The sequence below is a fragment of the Hevea brasiliensis genome, chromosome 1 (assembly GCF_030052815.1).
Source record: "Hevea brasiliensis isolate MT/VB/25A 57/8 chromosome 1, ASM3005281v1, whole genome shotgun sequence".
Taxonomy (NCBI): domain Eukaryota; kingdom Viridiplantae; phylum Streptophyta; class Magnoliopsida; order Malpighiales; family Euphorbiaceae; genus Hevea; species Hevea brasiliensis.
Window position 1 is genome coordinate 48109733 of NC_079493.1, and position 22505 is coordinate 48132237.

The following is a 22505-nucleotide window of genomic DNA, read 5'->3' on the forward strand; positions in this document are numbered from 1 at the left end:
ATAACAAGAAAATAAAATATACAAATAAGGAAAGAGCGAAGCATAATTTGAATATTTAAGAATCAATTTAATTTAATACAATGTATCTAATATTAATTATCTTTTATTCTAATTTGTTCCGCTTTGGAAGCGTTTAATTCCTAAATTCACGATGATAATGTACAATATACAGAATTAATAAAAATACTCAGTTTATATTCATATAGCAATAGAAGGTACATTTAAAATATTTAGTTAAGTTATACCTATTTTTTCAACTCTTTTATCATTTTACTTAACAATTTTTATGTGGTTTGGATCATTTCATAATTCTAACTAATTCTTTTGAAGTCTTATTAACTCATTTATTTAATTTCTAATATTTTTAATTACTAATAGTCTTAATTTATTTCAATAAATTACACTGTCCAAGTAACCTGCGACAGGCTGACTAAACTGGATAACGGGTCGTTGGCACTGGGCACCGCGGTGCCTCGAGCCGTCATACCATGGAACGCAGAACGTCAACCACGTATACAGTCAGTATGGCTAAAAAGTCATGATATCACATAATCGGGCATAAAAACCATGAATACGGGCATAAAAGCCATGAATACGGACATAAAGCCATGAATACAGGCATAAAGCCTTTCGCAGTACTGCTTAAACAATACCCTATTGGCATGCCAAACTATCCAATCTGACACACATGTCTAGGCAATACAAGGGCACATAATATCATTAAATATTAATATATAGTGTTTTATGACTTCAATATTTCATGATAAATTTCAATTATAATTTATACATTCATTTGATCATTTATGTGATTACAATTCACATCAATTATCCTTTTATACCATTGTACTCAAAGTACTTTTCCTTTCTACAATAATGAGAACTAATGTCTCATTCATACATTAATATGATTCATTTATTCATTCATTATGTCATTCATATTTATCACAATTCAAAACAATGGTTCACATGTACCATTTTATTCAAAACATTTTTTCTTTCTCATTTATACATTCAAAAATCTACTTATATAATTACAAATTTTATATTTCAAGTTGAGTTACTAATATTTTATGAATTCTATTTGTGATGGGCATATAAGCCCTAACTATCTATTCACATCAATTAGGTGACTTATTTTTCATGTTTCAAGTAATCCATGAGCATTCATGGATTTCAAATTTATGGCCTTAATTTCCCTTTAACATTTTTGACTAGGATGCATAGTCCATATTTGTCATACAATTCTAAGCATTTAAGCTTAGAATTGGTTCTAGGTCTTCATCTTAATTTACTAATCATTTTGATTACTATTCACCTTATTAGTCAACCAAAATGTTGACTTTTTCATACTTAATGGATATATTAATTCTAATTACACCAAGATCCCACATTTTGAGTTTTACATTTGATAGTATCAATTGCCAATTACAATTTAAAGTCCCCTAGATGCATTTCTAAATTTTTAGTTTTGATTACCGAAGTTTACTCTTCCATTAGACAATTTTACAGTGGAAACTGGGCTAACTTTTCTTCATCAAAGTTGTTTCTTATTGTGTCTTCTTTAATAACCTCTTTGAATCACTCCATTTGAAGTTTTGTAGCTTAAGTTATAATCATTTTACCATAACTGGCTAGAGTAACCTGTACCCAGAATTTCTAGGCAATTTGGTTCTGCCAGATTTGGTGACCTAAGTTTGGTTGGCAATTTGACTAGGTTATGGTCAAATTTGAATTTGTGTTCTTCATAAAAGTTGTAGGGCTATGTCTCAGCTTTCTGCTAGTAAAATTTCAGATCAATTGAACTTTTCTACACTGAGTTATAACATTTGAACAAATACTATTCATTTGATCATTTTCCAGGGACAGCATGTTGGTCACCCGGATTGGGGCAGTTTTTAGGTTATCATAAGTTGGTTTTTTGGGCATGGTTTCTTCACTAAAAATGTGTCATTATGTCCTAAGTTTAATGTCCAATTGGTCTCACACCAATTGGTGTAACCTAACTCTTCTTATGGTCACATTTAGGTACTGGACTCAAAGTCTAAAAAATCCTGCATGAACACAACACTTCTAATACCCCCCATTCCACACCACAACCAACTTCAATCACATTCAAACCACTTCAAATACTCCATAATTAATCTCAACACATCAATTTATCAACATAACATCAAATTCCCAATTTAGCAAAACCTAAATCAATTTGGTACAACTTCAAAATCCAAAGGAATTGATAGCACTAACCTTTTTCTGTAGCTTCACTCAACTTCAATTCAACCTTCTAATCAATCAAAAACTTGAAGCTCCTTCTTGGTCCACCTTGGCTGAAATTCGTCTTACCCCAAACTCTTAATTTCTTTGGGTTTTCTTGAGTGCTTTCTACTAATTAGGCTTTAGTTTAGGGTGGGCCATAATTTTTCCAAGAAAAACTTTGATTGAGACTTAGGGTTTCAAGCTTTGGATTTTGGGTTTTAATGGAGAATTTTAGAGAAGAAGGGAAAAAGGCAAGTGGACTGGAAGAAGAAGGGAAAAAGATGCAGAATTTTGTTCAATAATTAACCTATATAATAATTAAATATTTAATGACAATATGGTAAATAAGTAGAATGGCAAATTTGAAATTATTTTGAAGTTTATAATCATTATAATTTGACTTTTCAATAATTATTTTTAATTTTCATAATTTCAATTAATTAAATTAACTTAGCTTCATTAAATTAATAATCATCATTTTTTGTCAATATTGGACCCTCAAATTTAATTGACCAAATTTTGCTCTTACCGAGTTGTCGGTTTATCTTTCTTTCTTCTTTCATTTACTCATTTTTAATTTTAATTTTCATCAATATTTATTCATATTTTATATCATAATAATTATTTACTTAATTGGAGAAGTCAGTCAAAAATCATCTCCGAAGACGAAATGACCAAAATACCATCCGTTTGGCTTATTGAGCCAAAAATTATCTGTACCGATCGAAAAATTTTTCTAAACCTTTTCTTGGCATTCTAATGCCATAGAAACCTCAATGACTCTTCTCTGGAGTCTCAAAAATTATTTCATTAATTTTCTCACGGGTCTGGGGTTGATAATTATCTTTACCGATACTTCCCTATATGGTCACCCATCGCTAGGGCACCGGCTCATTTAACTTGGTTGTATTTTATTTCTAGGATTTTTCCTAAATTTTTCTTATTATTATTTGAGTTAATTATGGCTCCTCACTTTAGTCTAAAATATTTTTCCAGACGTTCTAGCTGTTCGGACCAACACCGGTCATCGGAACAGTAAAATATACGGAATTGTTACAGTGAGGGTGTTACACTAATTACTATTAAGGTCTCACTTTGCACATTATCCATTTAGTATGCATATATCATATACTTACATACATTCCCATATATCTCATGCATTCATGGATAAACAGTAAATATGATATGATCATGGACTTTCTAAGGGATTCAATTCTAAGCCACCAAGAATTGAATCAGGGCATTCATAGGTGCATTTCATTCATTCATTTTACAAGAGTTACTGAAGGAGTACATAATCAATACTTGATCTTGAATTTCTCCCACTGGTCCCACCAATGCTCTTGACGTCCTTAATCTTCTTGCATTCCAATTACATAGTAATACTTGGCATACCAAGGCGAATTTACAAGAACTAAATAAATGAAATTACAACCCAAAATTATTACAACCCTAATAATACATACCCAAAAATAAATTAAAATAAATTAACTAATTTACAACCCAAAGAAACATAAAAGAAATAAATCCAATTACATTGGTCTTTTATAGTCTATGATCATCCATCATGCATATCATTATTTAACAATTAAATAAAACATACATACTTAAAATATATTGAATATCTCATATTCAACTTAAAAATCCAGATTTGAATATGATTCAAACAAATTTAAATATAACACCCCTATGTTCGGTAGTGCGTTCTACTGTTCCGGTGACCAATGTGGTCCGGACAGCTAGGATGCCTAGAACTACACTTAAATATTAGTAAGGAGATATAAAATAATGAAATATAAGAAAAGAAAATACAAGAAAAATAAAATAAAAATAATAGCAATGAAATGTAACCAAGTTAAACGAGCCGAGAACCATAGCGATGGGTGAACACACTGGGAAGTTGCGGCGTTGACCGTTGACTAGCCTTGGACTGCGGGGAACCCTAAAAAATATTTTTAAGACTTAAATGAACATTTATTGAAGCATAAATTTCATTAGAAATATCAAAGAAAAATTAAATAATTAGTACAAAGAAAGAAGAGAAATCGAGAAAACGACAAAACTCGGTGTTACAAAAAAATCGGGAATGCAACCCGAATAGGAGTATTAAGGTCATTTGACACCCCGAGTTGCCTTTTGACCTAAATTTCCATTAAAAATAAATGATATTAAACTTTGAAAATACCATGAAAAATTAAAATGAGATACATTATGTAAATAGTGAAAGTGTGGTGGCCAAATTGTAAAAATTGGAAAGTTTAACATTAAAATAGATTTTTAATCAATTAGTGCTCCACTAACATGACTTAAGTGGACAGCCAACTCCACTAACTCCATCTTCTTCTTCTTCTACATTCTTCTCTAAGCCAAACCAAATTCTCTCAAAAATTCTTCCATGGCCGCACCATACCACAAGCTCCATCTACCATGATTAAGCCATGGTTTCTTGCAAATTTCTTCATTAAAAGTAGTGTATACCTCTTGGGTAGATTATTGGGAGCAAGAAAGTTAAGTTTTGGTGAGGTTTTGAAGAACTTCAAAAGTGGTAAGCGAGTGTTTTCAATTCTTGTTTCATTAAAAGTGTAACCAAGGTTGTGGGTAATTGATTTACGAAAGAATTTTTGAAGTTTTATGTTTTAATGGAGATGTACATTTTGGCAGCCATGGAAATTCTGTATATGTAGCTTGTTTTTACTTGTTTATGGTTGTCTAAGATATTGTTATTGATGGCAGCATGGATATGTGTATAATGGTTTGAATTTGGACATGTAAATGAGGTATGTCATGTGCTTAATTGTTATAATTGGACTTGGAAAAACTCTGAGTTATAATGTGTTTATTGAGAGTTGTTACAAGCTGCCAAAATGACAAAAAATGTAAAGTAAAGTATGTTAATGTTATGGTACAAACCAGAATTGGCATGGAAGAATTAATTTGGTAAGTGTTAGATGTGTAATTGGTAAGGATAAAAAATGTGTAATAGGACAGTGTACATTTTAGCTTAGAACCTTAAGTGTGTGACTCCCATTGGTATGAGACAAATTGGATGTGAAACTAGGCACAAAATGTGCCAACTTTCATGAAGGAAGCTTACCAAAATTCTGCTTAGAAGGTGACTTGAAAAATGACCAAATCCGGATTAGTGACTTGAAAGCCTGAAAATTACCATTTGGGCAATAGTTAGTTTTTTGGCCATAACTCACTCAAAACAAGTCCAAATGACCTGAAATTTTTACCATGAATAGTTTAGACATAGATCTGCAATTCTTATGAAGACACCAAAGCCCAAAAATGGCCAAAACCAAGCCAAATAGCTTACACAAGTTCAGGTACCAAAACTGGCCGAACCAAAAGTGACCTAAGAATGACCTAAAGTTACCATTTTGATGCATTCTATCCAGCATTGGTAAATTGACCATAACTTGGTCTACACAACTCAGAATGACCTGAAATTTTGCCTCGCGTGTAATAAGACATAGACCTATAAGTTTGTAGTTTGGACCGAAACCCGAAAACTGAGGGAACTAGGTAGTTCGGCTAGGTCAAAATAGTACACCGAAATCCAGTAAATTGCAATAAAATGCAATGCACTTAAAAATGAATTTGGTAACATATACCAACACTAAAGGGCTATAAAATGTGACATATTGGTAACATTGAAATTGACTAACTTGGAGTGCATTAAAGGTCAACATTATAAGTTGACTAATGAAATGAATTGAAAGGAATAGTACCAAGAAAATTTAGATATTAGATTTTATGGTTGGAAACAAATTCATTGAGTACTGAAATACTTTAAATTATGTATTTCAGTTGATAAGGATTTTGAGAAGCATAAAGAACATTGAGTCAAGGCCTAGGAGCGACTCAAATCAGGTTTGTGCACAACTAGTTTTTAACTGATTTTGTTCTGAATATTTCATATGATTAAATGACATATTTTTCTTATGTATTATGTTTAACAAGCATTGGATTTAATTAAATGATTTTTGAAATTGTTATAGTATGTATGAATTTAGCTTTGTGAAATGGTATTTCCACAAGTATTAAGCATTGTTGTAGATTGCATAAATTATGTTTTCAAAAATTGTGATAGAACATGTTTCGAATTGTGATGGGCAATTTGCATGGAAAAATGCAAATTTATGATTTGAATTGTGATGAGCATAAAAATTATTGGATATTAGAATTGACTTTGAATCGAATTGTATTGTGATTTATGCTCACTAAAAGGATTGTAATATTGTTTTATATCTCACTATAGATGCTTGAGTAGGCTATTACCCGTCTCTCTCATTTGTTGAGAAGACAATGGAGTTAGTTGTGTTTTGATTACCATGGTACGTGCACAGGCTTAGATTCTCCTCTTATTAGAGGTTAGATCTTAGTTATTTTATGTTATGGGCCTTTCGGAAGATTCATTATTATGATGTGTACTGTTCACGATGATTCGACCTCCCCGACCATAGAGAGTTAGAATCTGATTCGACCTCCCCGACCATAGGGAGTTAGAATCACCCCGAAGATGGCCCTTTCGGATTAGTCTTACATAGTTAGTGAGATAAAGAATGGCTTTTAAGATAAAGAATGGTTTTTGAATAGTAAAGAATTATGATTCCAATTATGATTTATGTATAATTGATTTTGTTGGAATTACCTTAAATGGTTAGTTATGATTTGATAAATTAAATTTCGTGATCAAAGTCATTTTATACAAATGATTTATATTATTGGCAATGAATATTTTGAGTTTTGGAATTTGATGAGTATTCAGATTTTCAAATTATTTACTGTAAATTTTGTCAATGTATATTGTACTATGTTTTAAATTATAGTTGTACACCACTGAGTTCACCACTCAGCGATAGCTTTGTATACTGTCGCTGGTGAAAAGAGCATAGAGCAATTGAGTAAGCTTCTTTGAAGAGACATTCAGATCAGCTCTAGGTATACCCATGTACACGGGTTTTGATGTATGTATGTAATAATATGTATGTAAATTATTTGAGCAGTTGTATAAAAACTCTTGTAAAATATTTTGGTATGTAATTAAATGTAAATTATTGTAAATATAAATTTGAGAATTCATTTACTTGAATAGTTTTATAATATAAATTTTGAGTCTTGTAATCAATGAAATGTTTCTTTATGATGAGATTAGTTTGAAAATAAATTGATTATTTATTAAGATTTGAATTGTGAATTGAAATGAAGTTATTGGAGTTGTATTTGAGAAAACATATTGGGAGCATTTTCTTTTGCAGGATTGAAGAACTGTTTTCTCAAAATACAGCTGGCACTTTGCCAAAATTTTGAAAAAAAATTTATAACACTAGATTTTAATCAATGATTTAAATTTCAAGAAAATTATTTTAAAATCCCTTGTAGTATATCTAATGGGTTATCGGTAGGCGAAGTACGGTAATTCATTAGGTGTACTATGGGATCATGTTACATCTTACGGGGGAGTAGGGTGTGACATTAAAAATTCAGATTTGAATCACATTCAAACAAATTTAAAAATTCAGATTTGAATCATATTCAAACAACTTTAAAAATTCAGATTTGAATCACATTCAAACAACTTTTAAAATTCATATTTGAATCACATTCAAATAACTTTAAAATTCATATTTGAATAACATTCAAACAACTTAAAAAATTCAGATTTGAATCACATTCAAACAATTTTTAAAATTCAGATTTGAATTAAATTTTAATTGTGTGAATAAAACTCTAATTAAACAATTTAATTAGACATAAAATGGACATAATTTTGAGCATTAGATCATACAATAATTGTACAAATATTGCCTAAAACCATGCGCACCATAAGGGATGAACAAACCTTACGCACACATGGTGTCCCATCCAAGCCACCACCTTTTCATTGCAATCAGCAATGGATCTTTCATCTCATGATCATACCACACAATTAAATCATATAATCAACAATCTAAATGGCAAATATAGTGGCTCTAATACCAATTGAAGGAGCGGAAGCATGAAAAACACAAGTTCAGATCATTGAAATTCAAAATTTTTTATTTTAGGGTCACATGCATCATGCAAGATTGATTTTTATCTATTTGATTTCATTGATAAATAGCATATTAAACCTCTTTTAATATATTTTTGGATCTATATTTGCCATTTAAGATTTTAGAATTAGTAGATTAATCCATTAGAACCCTAGATTAGATTAAGAACAAGTGCATTAACCTTTTGATGCACTACAGTGTGTTTGGCACCTTTGGGATACGTCTTTAGGACACTAGATAATGTCCCTCTAGCTTGTCCACACCAAGATCACCTATGGCAGCCCTTGAACAGCTTCTAAAGCTTTTTTTATGAATTAGAAAATCAAGTTTTACCTTTTGAGAGATTAAAGATGTAAACAGGATACTAGAAATAATTTATAGCATTTTTAATTCAAGAGATTGTTTGCTAATCTCTTTGAATTGATGAGAGATGAAGAAGAAGAGAAGAGAGAGCAGCCAAGGGTGGCGGCACAAAGATGTGAATGGCAGCCTATGTTTTTGTTCTTTCATCCTTACACTTATATAGCTAGGTCACCACTTAAAACCCTTGCCACATGTCACCTTCTGATTGGCTCTGGGTTTAATTGACCCAATCACATTGTGTCAAGTGTCAAACCTATATTTAATCTTGACTTTGATCATCTTACATGATTAAAGGACATATGGCAAGCTTATGTGTAGTGCCATGTGTCACCATCTCATGGTACTACATGTCACCCTGTGAAATGACCAAAATATCCATGTGTCTTAATTTTGAGTTCTCAATCCAAAATAAGTATTTCTCTTCTTCTAATCAATTTATATCAAATATAAATTAATTAATTAATCTCTATTAATTAATTTCTCATTAATTAAATTCATATTTAAAACTTTAAATATAAATTTAACTTATACTATACATCTAATAACCTAGATTTGATTTCAAACCATGCTAGGGACTTTGCAATCTAATTGCAAGCCAAATCTATTTAATTAATCAATTAAACTCCTTAATTAATTAATTAAATTATATTTAATTTGGTGATTACTTGTGTATGTGTGTGACTTACTAGGCTCATCACTAATTGGCAATGAGACTTGATATCAACTCTTAATATCATCAACTCTTTCTTACCATAAATAATTTCTATAAATCATTTTATGCACCTCATAAACCATGGTTAACACCTAGCATAGCATACCATGTCCACCTAATTAGTACTAAGGTTTACCTTAAATGAACCTATAATCATATGTTATCATGCACTAGAATCTCTCTGTTACAAAATCCCAATTTGAGCTGGAGTCATGGTTTATGTCAAACTCCATTTGCTATGAATATTATGTTCCTTTTAATTGTAGTTGTTGATTAAAAAGAATTTCTCATCAGAAACTCTTTTCTAATTAAATCTATTTGTCTGGCCAGGAACTTGAAACATCAAGAACAATTAAATGAACATAGGATTTTATTCCTTTTTACTTAGAGGAACATATTCCATCTTGATCAACACCTACCTCCTTATATAACTAGTAGGAGCAAAGCATGCCCATATACCCATACACAGTACAAGTATGAAAGTAGTATCAAACTCAAACCACCTTTATACAAGATAATTATGCTATCTCAGGTCTAAAGATTATATGCACTGATATAATTTATGATAATACATTGACAAGAGTAAACTCCATGTGCTTGTCATAAATGTCACTGGTTTGACCTACTTTTCATGTAAAAGTGCCTATCGTGTTTGTTATATTGCATGACACTCACCATTCCATCTATTTTATATATCATATAAATAACTTGGGAACAAACATGAATACAATCTTTCTAGATAAGTCATGTCCTTATTGTGAAGTATTGTCACACCCTGGCCCTTAGTAAGATGTAACATGATCTCGTAGTACATCTAATGATTTACCGTACTTCACCTACCGGTAACCCATTAAATATACTACAAGAGATTTTAAAACCATTTTATTACATTTTGGAAGTGGTGAGCATTTTGGTAGGAAATAAAAATATTTAATTGAAGTTTAAAAACTAGTTAAGATTTTTGTCCCATTTTATTTTTTCGCAAATTTTATAAAAATTTCAGTAGAGTGCCGTCTGTATTTAGGAAAAACAGTTCTTGAAAACCTGTGAAAAATACTTTCAAATAATTTCATTTCACAGCCTCAATCTCCAATAATATCCCAAAAAATACAGTCAATCACAATTTAAATCAAAATTCACTTTTCAAAATATTGTTAAAATAATTCTATCCATAAACGTGGCATTAAAATTAATTTTACAAACACAATCTTAATATACAGAAAGAAAATCTGAAATAATATTATTATAATTTTATCTGTACAATTGCTCAAACTATATAGATATATATGCATACTATCATATTTACATCAAACTAAACTAACAGGGTATAGACAAATACCCGTACAAAAATTCTTCAACTGTGCTCCTCTCTGACTGTAGCAGCTCACTCTGCTGCTATGTCCTTTTCTCTATCTGTGATAGCAAGTTAAAGCTATCGCTGAGTATAAAAATACTCAGTGGTGCACAATAAAATACAAAATGTGTAATATAAAATATTTATGAATAATTCATAATTCAAAAATCTCACAATCGCATTTCACAATTTTTCAAATCACATTTATAGTAAATCATAATTTTCAAAGCTTAATATAACACAAATTTGATCAAACAATTTAATAATCATAGTGTTGCCAATCAACAATACAACTTATGCTATGACACAAAATTTCCAAACATATCATGTTGTACACCATGACAAGGCAAACTCACCCGACTAATCGAAATCATTGAGGGAGGTGGCTAGCTAGCTAATGAGTACTCATCCAAACTCACCCCTCAGACTTGGAAGCCAGAGAGGGAGGAAAATAGTCAAATATCAAACTCACCCCACAAGTGGAGGAGGAACATATTAATATTGCTATGCTAAGTGTGAATTAAAACAATTTAAATCAAGTTATTCAAATATTTTATGCAAAACATAATAAATTTCCAAAGTAAAATTTCCATCCACAAAGTGGCAACACAGTAGTTTTCAAAACCCATAATTAACACAATAATTTCACAATGCATAACGAAACAAATTTTCTATAAGAAAATGATAAATTAAGGTTTATTGTGCAAAAACTTGATGTGAGTCGCCTCTAGGCCTGGACTCAGTTTGCCCTATCCTTTTCTATGTCTTTTCAGCTGAAACACGAAATTTATAGTATTTCAGTATTTTATCTCATAATAATTTCAATAATTAATTTATATAAGTTCAATTCTAGCTCCAATATACTTAAACTTACATTCTAGAAAATTTTCATGTTGAGGTTACTATTCATGGTACTATTCAAGTCAAAATATTGACTTTCTTACGCTTAAAAGGTATGGGAACTTCAACTATACTCACATACCACATTTTGGTCACTAATTTTGTTGGTTTTGGTTGTTTTCTCAAAATTTAGGTCTTTTAGGCAAATTTGCAAATTTTCAGTTTTGGTGTCCTATTTTGTACTGTTCCATTGGTCATGTTGCTATTACAATTTGGCTAAGTTTTCTTCATAGAAATTGTTCCTTATTGTCTTAACTTTATTTTCTCTTTTGAATCACTCTATTTGGAGTTTTGTAGCTCAAGTTATAGCCATTTGAATCATGGCTACCGGATTGGACTTACCCAGATTTCGGGGCAAATTTCTGGGTTCTAGCAGTTTTAGGTCACCAAATTTGGGTGGCTAAATGACTTGATTAAGGGCATAATTTGGGTTTGTGTTCTTCATAAAAGTTTTAGCTTTATATCTTAGCTTTCTACTGGTAAAATTTCAGGTCATTTAGACCTGCCTAGCCCAAGTTATGGCCAAATGAATAAACACTATTCATTTAGTCATTTTTGTACAGGACAGAATACCTAAGTCCGGATTTGGTCAATTTGTTCACTATACTATGGTCACTTTTTGGGCATGATTCCAAAATGAAAAATGTGTCATTTTGTGTCTAGTTTCATTCCCAATTGGTCTCACACCAATTAGGTTAGTAAATTTTCAGTTTTGGTCCCTGAAAGGGACCTTGGTTCTGCTGCCTGCATAATGGCCCTAAGCAATCCGAATTTCCTTTCAATTCCAACACTTCCAACATACCACTATTGGTCACAAATGACCATTTTTCAGCTCAAACTAGGCCAAACACACCATTTGACCAATTCTCCAATTTTTGTCTTCCAAAACCCTAGGTCTAAACCCTAACTCACTTGATTTATTACATTTAATTAGTTCCAAGCATGCAAGCACCATTTCTCTACTCATTCAAGCTCTCTAACATGTTTAATTCAATCAAACTTATGTATTCTCAACTTAAACCCTAGTTGTCGTAAATTTCATATAGTCCTCCAAAGATGTTTTCATTTCATTTTAAGTATATTTCTAAGTTTATCAAACTATAAACACAATTAATTCAACTAAAAATTCAAGTTTAGCTTACTAACCTTGGTGTAGCTTTCCAATCTTCACTTCCTTCAATTTTCCTTCAAATTTTCTCTTTTCAATCTTCTTAACAAGACTCAACTATAAGTTTTAACTAAGAAATCTATAAATTTTATGGCTTAATTTTTTGGTTTAAGAAGCCTTTTAATGAGCTTCAATGGTGGAAGATAAAACAAATGAGAGAGATGAGAGAAAGAAGTGGAACGACAATGAAGAAGAAGACCCACAAAAATGATTTTTGTTTTAATTTAATTCCTTTTTTTTTTAATTGGTAACTTAAGTAGATAATTATCCCACTTTTCAAAATTTAAAATTAGATTTATTATGTCATGCATTATGTCATGCATGATGATGCCACTTTATTATTGTTATTCTTTTTTTCTTTCTATTTTTCTTTAGTTCTTTAATTTAATTCCCAATTTTGAAATTTTCTTTTCTCCGATTTTATTTGACAATTAGGTTAGGAGTCAGCTCTAGCGGTCAATTGACAAAATTGCCCCTCACCGAATCGATTCGGTTTGCAAATAATTCAATATTTATTCCAGATCCCTGACCTAGTTATTTGACCTGCTTAACAATTCTTTTTTGTGATTTTCTCTTTTCCACTGTGTTCGCAATAGTCCTAAGGACCGCAGCGTCACATTTTACAATTCAAAATTTGAGTTTAAATCGACCTCGTAGTCCTTCCCGAGAAGGTCACCCATCGCTATGACTCTCGGCTCATTTAATTTCTCATGTTCTATTTTTCTTATTTATACTTAAATAATTGACAATTACTAATTATTTGTGTTAAAGGCTTCTCAAGGTGTCATAAACATAGTTTTAATCCTCTTAATTGTCCGGACCGTCATCGATCTCCGGAACAGTGTAATTTCCCAGGCTATGCAAATAGGGGTGTTACAAGTATCCTCGATTGTGAACCTATTTATGATACTTTGTACTAGAAATATTGTCACTCATATTCTTAACAACTTAAGAATAGAATTTCTAATAAAATATCAATGGACCTTTCTATTACACATAAATATATTATGTAAACGGAAAAGTGAAAATGCCTTTTATTAATAAAAATATGTACAAGATACATACTAAATGACTGCAAGCTGCTACTACTTGCTAGTTCCTACATATCAAAAGTAATGTGAGATGTAACACCCCTATTTGTACAGCCTGGCATATTTCACTGTTCCGGTGACTGGAGTCGATCCGAAAAATTAAGGGGATTAAAACAACACTTAAGACAACTAGATAAGCCATAAACACAAATAATTAGTAATTGTCAATTTGTTAAGTATAAATAAGAAAAACAGAACATAAGAAGTTAAACGAGCTAAGAGTCACTCCGATGGGTGACCTTCTTGGGAAGGACGGCGAAGTCAATTTAAACTCAAATTTTGAACCGTAAAATGTGACACCGCGGTCCTTAAGACCATTACAAACACAGTGGAAAAGAGAAAATCACAAAAAAGAACTGTTAAGCCAGTCAAATAATTAGGTTAGGGATCTGGAAGAAATATGGAATTATTTGCAAACCGGGTTAAATCGACGAGGGGCAATTTGGTCAATTGACCCCGAGAGCTGACTCCTGACCTGACTTTCAAATAAAATCGGAGAAAAGAAAATTTCAAAATCGGAAATCAAATTAAAAAACTAAAGGAAAAATAAAGGAAAAAGAAAAAGAATTAAAAGTTGAATTATTACATCACACATATGACATCATGAATGATGTCAAAATTTATTTTAATTTCCCCCCAATAATTGACCAAGTCAAATATAATTAGTAAACACATAAAACAAAAAAAAAATAAATGAAATTTTACTCTTCTTCCCTCACCATTTTCGGCCAACTCTCTCTCTCCCAAGCTCTCTCACCCAAAAACTCCATTAAAGCTCATTTTGAGCTTGATCAAACCCTAAATCCCACCATAAAAACTCCCCTTTCTATCATTAAACCTTGTTAACTCCACTTGAGAAGAAGCTTGAGCAAGAAAAGAAAGGAGGAAAAGGAAGGAATTAAAGGATTTGAAATTCTAAGAAAGGTTAGTAAGCTAAACTTGATTTGTTAGTTGATTTAATTGTGTTTATAGTTGAATAAACTTAGAAATTCACTTAAAAGGAAATGAAAACAACTTTGGAGGACTAGTTATGGAATTCGGTTAGTTAGGGTTTGATGTGGAAATGTAAAAATTTGATTGAATTAAACTTGTTAGAATGCTTGAATGATGTGTGTAAGCTATGGATTGGTGATTGGAATATATTAGATTTGAAGTGCATGAAAATTAGGGTTTTGGGCAACTAGGGTTTGGGAGGAAAAAAAGTGAGAATTGGTCAAATGTTGTGTTTGACCTTTTTTAAGATGAAAAATGGCCATTTGTGACTCAATGAGATGTGTTGGAAGTGTTAGAAGTGAGTTTAAATTCCGACTGAAAATGGCCATGCTGTAGGCAGCAGGACCAAGGTCCCTTTAAGGGACCAAAACTGAAAATTTACAAGTCCAATTGGTATGAGACCAATTGGGAATGAAAATAGACACAAAATGACACAATTTTCATTGAGGAATCATGCCCAAAAAGTGACCAAAACCTAATGAACAAATTGACCAAATCTCGATTTTCTCAGTCTGACCTGTACAAAAATGACCAAATGAACAGTGTTTGTTCATTTGGCCCTAAATTGAGCTAGGCAGGTCTAAATGACCTTAAAATTTACCAGTGGATATTTGAGGTATAGACCTAAAACTTTCATGCAGAACACAAACCCAAATTATGCCATTAACCAAGTCATTTAGCCACCCAAACTTGGTGACCTAAAACTGCCAGAACCAGAATTTGCCTAGAAATCTGGGTTAAGTCCAATCCGGCAGCCATGATTCAAATTGCTATAACTTGAGCTAAAAAACTGCAATTGGAGTGATTCAAAAAGGATAATAAATTTAAGACAATAGGGAACATTTTCTATGAAGGAAGTTTTGCCAAATTCTAACAGAAAAATGACCAATGGAAGAGTGCAACTTAAGACACCAAAATTGAAAATTTGCAAATTTTCCTAAAAAACATAGAATTTGAGTAAATAACCAAAACCAACAAATTTAGTGACCAAAATGTGGTTTGTGGGTGAAGTTGGAATTTCCATACCTATTAAGCCTTAGAAAGTCAACAAATTGACTTAAATAGTATAGTGAATAGTAACCTCGAAACACAAAATTTAAAGAACGTCAAGTTTAACACATTAGAGCTAGGTAAAAGTGAATTTAAATTTATTTTTGAATTTATGCTAATTTATGATACTGAAACACTGTGAAACTGTGTGTTTCAGTGGAAAAGAATACCGGGAAAGAACCCGAGGAATTGAGTCGAGGCCAAGAGGTGACTCGCTTAAGGTTTGTGCACAACGTAAAATTTTTGTAAATTTTCTTCTACATATTGTTTTGAATAATTTGAAATATTGAATTGTGACATCATTATGATGAAGTATTTATGATGCTTTTGATTTAAATTGTTGAAAGTTATTTGTGTATATTTGAATTGGCAATGTTTAGTAAATTATTAAGATAAGTTTTGAAACCACAGTGTCATGACCATATATTTGAACACCTCATTAGCATGACTAGTGGGGGTAATCAGTTTCGAATTTTGATTCCTTCTCTGGCTAAAGTGTTCAGGTTTGTGCCAGTAGAAGAAGAAATTGAATGGATATCCATATATTTGAGCTAGCTAGCCTTGTGATATGACTTCTCTTATCCTCTGGCTATTGAGATTATATTTGTTTCGAATGGCATGATATAACTGTGGGTTTTATGAAATGTGTTTTGATATTCGAAATGAACTTGTTTGGATTAAAATCTCATAATTCATGTTTTGTATTTAATTCTCATGTTCAGTCCAATTTTTGTATAAATGTGATTTAAATTCTGCATAAAGATTATTTTAGTATGTTGTGCACCACTGAGTCCTCGTACTCAGCGATGGCTATTATTGCTGTTGTAGATTTAGAGATTAAAGGAGCAGTAGATTGAGCTGCTGAGGACAAAGGAGCTACCTGTTTGAAGTTATCGTGTATATTTTATACCCTGACTGTAGGAATTTATTTTGATGTATGTAATGTACGTAAATGTATGGATATGTAAAATTGGTCTTGAGCAGCTTGTACAAAGTTTGTATTAAGTTTGTAATAAATTTTGGTTTGGATTTTCCTAATGTCAATTTTTAGTATGATGTATATAAATTGTTTTATCTTTAATGAAATATGAATGGAACTATTTTATTTTAATTTGAATAAAATTGATTGATAGTATTTTGATGATTAGTGAATTTTTGGAAATTGAGAAATGATGATTGTTGAATTTTGAAACTTGAGAAATTGGTTGGGATTGTTGTGGAGTTATTGAGATAATTATGAGAAGTGTTTTTTTGAGGTATTTGAAGAACTATTTTCTCAAAATACAGAAGGCACTCTGCCAAAATTTTTATAAAATTTACGGAGAAATAAAATAGGCAAAAAATTTTAACTTGTTTTCAACTTTGAATAAATGATTTTAATACCTATTAGAAAATGCTCACCACTTATAAAAAGTAGAAAATTGTTTTAAAATCCCTTGTAGGGTACTTAATGAGTTATCGGTAGGTGAAGTTTGGTAGTTTATTAGGTATTCTACGGGATCATGTTATGCCTTACAGAGGGGTAAGGTGTGGCATGTTTTAGTGGTATCAGAGCAAAATTTTTGAAGTATGTTTTAACTTGTGAATTTGTGTCTTTACTTGTTAAGTACAACTGCTCAATGTCCTTATCTATTACATACAGTGCATTACATCATAAATATGAACTAACGGAGGGAAATCTCCTTGTGTTATTTATTCAGGAGATACCCTAACTTAAGATTAAAATGGAAGAAGGAGATCGCTCAATCGAGAAGTCTGTTGAAGCTGAGGCACAAGGGGAAGCCCTAGCTCTACAGAATGTTAGTGGATCAGTAGCACCAGCCCCACAAATGCCGCAGTTTCCTACACAGTTTGCACAGCAGATGGCTGCGATGTTTCAATAAATAGCTGAGGATATGCCTGTTCAAGCTCCACCCCAGACACCTGTGGCACAACCACTGCCTCCACTCAGACAGTATGATCAGTTATTGAAGTATGGAGCTATTGAATTTAAGGGTATAGTAGACCCGCTTGAGGCAGAGCAATGGCTTGAAAGGATGGATAGAGTGTTTAAGAAGCTGCACTGTCCAGATGAATTGAAGTTTGAATACTCCGTGTCACTACTGCAAGGGGATGCATATGATTGGTGGAAGACCATCCCTCATAGCTTGGCTGAACCACTAGTACTGACCTGGGATAACTTCATCAGAGAATTCAGACAAAAATACATCCCAAATGCATATGTGGATCAAAAGTTGCAAGAATTTCTGAGTCTGAAGCAAGGGAGTAAATTAGTGACAGAATATGAGAGGGAGTTCTCCCGCTTAAGCCATTATGCTGGGAGTCTCCTTTCTACCAGCAAGGAACGGTGCAAGAGATTTGAGACTGTTTTAAAGCCCAGTTTGAGAAGGCAAGTTGTGGGATTCAGGCACAGCAACTTCTCAGAGCTCATCTCTCAAGCACTTGAGCTAGAAAGGATTGAATTAGAAGCAACACCTGTAAAAGAAAAATCAGAAAAAGTTGAGAAATCAGAGAAAGACAAGGGAGAAAAGTTAGTAGAGCCAAGTTCTAGTGGTACTTCTGGGAAGAGAAAGAAATTTGGTGGACCTAGCAGAGGTCGAGGTGGAAGATTTGAAAGGGGTAGACTTTCCGGACAGAGACCCCTTAGCTCTGGTCAGCAGTCGAGCAGGGGTTCATATCCTGACCGCCCCTGTGAGACTTGTGGCAAGATTCATGGGGGAGAATGCTATTGAGCAACAGGAGCCTATTTTAACTGTGGAGGCAAGGGCCATTTAGCTAAAGACTGCACTAGTGCTCCTAGATTCGGTCCAGCTCCTACGACTGCAGAAGGATCTATTCAGAGTCCTGCTCCCAGAGGTTCACAATCAGTTGGCAGAGGAAGAGGTAGAGGTAGAGGCACTGCTTCAGGCAGTCAGGGTACTGTTGGTCAGTTAGCACAAGGAAGTGCTTCAACCAGGGTTTATATGTTGAGACAGCGAGAAGAGGCTAAGACTTTTGATGTTGTAGCTAGTATATTTTCTATCTTTGATCAAGAAGTATTTGTGTTGTTTGATCCGGGTTCGACCCACTCATATGTTAGTGCTAGCATAGTCAATTCACTTACTGTTCCATGTGTCCTAATGGGTTTTGAAGTGCTAGTAACCAGTTCGTTAGGACAAGAGGTTCGGGTTAACAGAATCTATAGAGACTGTCCTTTGGTGATCCAAGGACAATTTTGATTGAAATGCCCTTCAGAGATTATGATATTATCTTGGGCATAGATTGGTTAGCCAGGCATCACGCCATAATTGACTGTAGACTGAAGACAGTCACTTTTAGTCTCCCTCTGTATGGTGATGCGGTAATACATGGGGAGAGGCATTTATTACCATCAATGTAACACCCCTAAGTTCGGTAGTGCGTTCTGCTGCTCCGGTGACCAGTGTTGTCCGGACAGCTAGGATGCCTAGAACTACACTTCAATATGAGTGAGGAGACATAAAATAATGAAATACAAGAAAAGAAAATACAAGAAAAACAAAGGAAAAATAATAGCAAAAAAATGTAACCAAGTTAAGCGAGCCGGGAACCCTAGCGATGGGGGACCGCACTGGGAAGTCACGGCGTGGACCGTTGACTAGCCCTGGACTGCGGGGAACCCTGGAAAACATTTTTAGGACTTAAATAGACCCTTATTGAAGAATAAATATCATTAGAAAGATCAAAGAAAAATTAAATAATTAGTACAAAGAAAAGTGAGAAATCGAAAAACAGACAAAACCCGGTATTACAGAAAAATCGGGAATGCAACCCGAACAGGGGCATTATGGTCATTTGATATCGCGAATTGTCTTTTGACCTAAATGTCCATTAAAAATAAATAATATTACACTTAGAAAATAAAATGAAAAATTAAATTGGGGGTACCTAATACAAATAACCAAAAATGGAGTGAAAAATGTGTAAATAACACATTTAGGCTTATTATATGATTAAATGGAGTGAGAAGGCCACTAAAGGAATAAATTAAACACAAAATGAGGCTAACGTAAGTCCACTATATCCAGCAGCAACTTCATCTTCTTCATTTATCATCCAAGCCGAATTGAAGGAGGAGAGAAAACCTCCATTTCCATTTTCATGCAAGCTCCATCAACCCCTCCATTTCAACTCCAATCTCTTAGGTTCCTTCATGAAAAATTGTCTACACATCACAAGGAAGGGTTTGATACTAAAATCAAGAAGTTTGGTGAAGGTTTAACAAGCCCCAACCATAAGGTAAGTTAGCATTTTTGAAGATTTCTTTGTTAAACTTTGTGTACATGTTATGGGTGTTGGTTTTGTGAAGGAAATTTTTAAGTTTGAAGAGTTATTGAGATATCCATTTTTGGGCAGCCATGTATTCATGTATTGATGAAGTATTTGTACATATAATTGATGAGAATTATGTTGGTTATGGTGATTTAATATCCTAGTAAAATATTTCAAATGTATAAGGTGATTTTTGCACTTGGATGGAAATTGATGATTGTAGGACACTTTGGTATTGAGGAAGAATTTCAGCAGCTTGGGGATTCTTGAATAAATGTGTGTGTTCATGAAGGTGGTGGCAGAATATTGACATAGAAGTTTAATGGATATGTATATAGATTGATATTGTAAAGTGTATGTAAGATTTGTAATGGTTAGGTGTGTATGTGATTGTACTTAGAACTTGTAAATGTGAATTATATTTGGTGTGTTGAGGATAATTGTAATCTGCCCAAAGTAATGTTAATGTAAAGTGGAATATGTTTTTGGTAATGTACCAAAACAGATTTGGTAGGGAAGTAAACATATTTGCAAGGTAAGTGTGTGATTGATGTGTGTTTAAGCAAGGTAACTAAGGGCAGTGTACATTTTAGCCAATAAGTTTAAATGTGTAACCTCAATTGGTATGAGACCAATTGGAGGTGGAACTAGGCACAAAATGTGCCAACTTTCATTGAGAAAACATACCAAAATTCTGCTTGCAAGGTGACCTAAGAAAATGACGAATTCGGATTAGGTACAATTAGGACCTGAAAAATGACCAATTGGGCAGCAGTGAGTGTTTAGGCCATAACTCACTCAAAACAGGTCCAATTGACCTGAAATTTTAACCATGAGTAGTTAAGACCCATACCTACAAGTCTTATGAAGACACCAAAACCCAGAAATGACCATAAGCAAGTCAAACAACTTGCACAAATTCGGGTCCAAAAACTGGCCGAACCAAAGTTGACCAAATTGACCTAAAATTGACCTAATTTGATGCCATTTGACCAGCAATAGTGTAATGACCATAACTTGGTCTACTTAACTCGGATTGACCGAAAATTTTGCCCCGCGTTCCATAAGACATAGATCTACAAGTTTGTAGTTTTGACCGAAACCCGAAAACTGAGGGAAATAGGTCGTCCGGCTAGGTCAAACTAGTATCCCGGAATCCAGCAAGTTGCATTAAAATGCACTAAACAAGGAAATGAGTTTGGTAAAACCTACCAACCCTAAAACCCTATCGAATTTGACATATTAATGACACTACAACCTAATTTACCTAAAACGCATCGAGGGTCGATATATTAGGTGATTAAGCAAATAAAGGTATTCAGTGAATAATTGAGTTCAGTGAATTACTTATCGAACATTATCGTTAGTGACAGTTTAATTTAGTACTGAAACACTTCAAATTGTGTTCTCAATTACTAAAGACTCAGGGAAAGGGAAGGAAACACTGAGTCCAGACCAGGCAGACAGTCATCAGAGGTTTGTGCACAACTAGTTTTCAACTGATTTTACTCTGAATAAGATTTCGTATGATTAATTGTATGTTATTGATTTAAATTGTGTTTGTGCACAGCAGCTATTTCTTTTGAATTATTTTCAATTGAAATAAATTATGACTACTTGTATGTTATTGTTTTAAATTGTGGAAATGTACTTGAATGGATATTTATTGCTTGAAAAGCAGTGTAAATGATTTGATGGATACTATTGATTGAAAAGCACTGTAAATGGTTTTTGTGGAAATTAAAGATAATTATGAATTGTGTTGCCATTTTGTGAATGAAATTATAACTTTGGAAATTTATTGGATTCTCACGAATCATTTGAATAAAATGTTTGGAATTGATTTTGTGTTCACACTTAGCATGACAGTATCATATCATTCCTTCTCCATTTATGGGGTTGTGATCGTTTATTTTCCTTCTCCATTTATGGAGTCGTGATCGTTTATTTTTCTCCCTCTCTGGTTTACCAGTTGAGGTGATCGGATGAGTACTCATTATATAGCTAGCTCCCTTCCTCATTGATTTCGATTAGTGGGGTTGTGATTGCTTTGTCGTGGTGTACAACGCGGCATTGATCGGAAATTTGTGTCATGGCTTAAGTTGTGAATGAATTGGCAACACTATATTCTTAACTTATTCGACTAAATTGTGTTGTTATGCGATTTGATAATTTGTGAAATGAAGTTAAATTCTTATTGACATTTACTGTCTTTCGAATTTAACTATGTTTTGATTTTTGAGATTTATTGTGTGATTGTGAAATGAATTTAAACTCTTATTGTCATATA